At 47.1% G+C, this 2,391-nt stretch overlaps 1 non-coding gene across 1 annotated transcript; it reads left to right on the plus strand.

The window, feature by feature from the left end:
- Positions 1-2,046: 2,046 nt before the first annotated feature.
- Positions 2,047-2,118, plus strand: TRNAT-UGU (transfer RNA threonine (anticodon UGU)). The gene has a single exon. It is a non-coding gene; the product is annotated as a tRNA-Thr (tRNA).
- Positions 2,119-2,391: the final 273 nt, after the last annotated feature.

Below are 2,391 nucleotides of genomic sequence, written 5' to 3' on the forward strand. Positions count from 1 at the left end.
TCATACACATGTACCTGTGGACTAATCACCTGTGTATGTCACATAAACACAATTAGTCCACATAGGTTGTCACTCAATTACCAAAACCAACAAGGACCTTTCAGTATCTACCATACTTGTGAAACCGGCGAAGGAGAGAAGGTCTTCCAGCCGAAGGTGGAAGATGACTGCCGCGACTTTTCTTTTTTTAAACCATAGCCGCCGGACTTGAAGGAGAGAGAGTTGGAAGAAAACCTGTTAGATGATGAGTCATGGGCAAATCGTCATTTTTCCTACCTTCTCTCTCTCAAAACCAGCGAAAATTATATTTTAATAGGAGCGGTGTGTTATTGCAAATAAACCAGATTTCATAATGGTACTTAGCCAATATCGGTGCGGTGTGTCCTGGCCCATTACATGTTTTTCGAGTGTCCCACGGCCAAATTTGCCTTTTTATAGTTTGCCTCTTTGATATTGTATAAAGATTCTGGTTTGTTTCCATAAACTTAGATATGGATGCAGACTTTGTTCATATTATAAGGAACAACTTAATTCACTTATCTTTTGTGCTTATCTAACACGGTGACAGCAGCATCACATACATCAGCACTGTTGAATCATGTTTCATGCAGTATAATTGGTGTTGCAAAAGGCTGAAGAACAAAAAAGATTGATACTTCATTGGCGATGTTATTAAACCCTGTTTTAGGACAGTCTTAGGTGCCCACCTTTCCATGATCTTATTCAGTAGTAGAATTATCAAAGTTTTGACTATGAATTCAGGCAGATATATGCAATCTAGAGGACTTCTCCTCGGAGGTTGTTTACGGTGGCGGAGCATGATCAGATAAATAGAGAGGCAGACCAGTCTAAGTATTAGATCATTAAACACTCATGAACAATACTAAAATTACTGTTTAGAGAGTGGATATTTCATTGGCGGCCCAGCCTTGTCTTAACCCCCTGGTTTTGTTTGAACACTATGATCAAATTTGAATTAACATTTCTTCCAAGAGGAGCTTTCCAAGCAGCCAACACAAACATACTGTCGGCTCTGCATCTCAGGTGCTGAATGTTGTTGCTGCAATGCTGCACGTTCAGTACAGCTGAAGAGAATCCCCAGTTCATCACCAGCCGGTCACTTGTAGCTCAAGCTTAAGCTGATCCCATTCCCAAAGCCATTCAGAAAAAAGCCAGCGGTCATCAGTCGTTGTCTGAAGATGCAACGACATTCTCAGAGCTCCAAGGAAGGTACCCGTGCAGCTAGCACCAGTCTCTATCCTCTCCAGTACCAGAAGGCTCCGCGCCAAGGAACGAATCCATGCACTGCTGTATTCGCCACATCCCCAAACGTACATCAAAGGCAGCAGCGATGGCGCTGCAAAAATATATATAAACAAAACTACGAGCTCTCAGCTCTGCTGTGCTGTGCACCTCAGCACATTCAGGTGAGCCAACTAAGCCCTCTGCTCCGTGTGCCGAGTGCCGACAGCTTGAACCACGATGGTGTGCCTGAGCTTCAGCTCCAGCAGCTGCCAGGACGCCCACCCGTCGGCGCTGGACTACTTCCTGGCCGTGCTGGTCATGTTCACCGCCGTCGTCGCGGCGCGGCTGCTCGCCAGCGCCGTGGCGCGGTGCCTCTGCGGCGACGGACCCGACGCGCACCACCACCACCACCACCACGACCATCACCACCACAGTCCGGAGGCCACCACCGACGTGGACGAGGACGTGGTGGAGCTGCCGTGGGGCGGCGCCGGGCTGGCCATCTTCGGGCAGCCCGGCATGGACGTCCCGCCGCCGAGGAGGAACGACCAGGGGTGGCACTGGCACGGCATGCTGGCGCCGCCGGTCGTCGCCGGGACGACGGAGCGCGTGGGACACGTCGCTCACCCCAGCCCACCGCGTCTCGGCTGCTAAGCCGTTTGCTTTGTAGTAGCAGCAGCGATTGTCGTCGACGTCTATAATGATACTATTATTATTACTCTGTTCTGGTGCTTTTGTAATCGACCCCTGTAAACAGTTAATAAAAAATGATTAACAGTTTATTGCTATCCTTAAACAAAAGCCCCTATAGCTCAGTGGTAGAGCGTCAGTCTTGTAAACTGAAGGTCCGTAGTTCGATCCTGCGTGGGGGCATTTGTAATCTTTTTTTTTTGGTTTTCCGAGATTTACAATATACAATGAAATGCCTGCACAACTTTTCTAGCTTTTTTCACACAATCAATTTCGAAATAGAACTAAAACTGGCTTCCCTTCTGAAATGCTTTCCGAGATCTACCCTGAAATGCCTGCGTAACTTTTCTAGTTTTTTCACACAATCAATTTCGAAACAGAACTAAAACGGGCTTCAGAGCATTCCTGCGGAAATTGAATCTACTATAATCTTAAATTGCATCGACATACTTTTGA

Source organism: Miscanthus floridulus, chromosome 8 (genome assembly GCF_019320115.1).
Source record: "Miscanthus floridulus cultivar M001 chromosome 8, ASM1932011v1, whole genome shotgun sequence".
Classification (NCBI taxonomy): Eukaryota; Viridiplantae; Streptophyta; class Magnoliopsida; order Poales; family Poaceae; genus Miscanthus; species Miscanthus floridulus.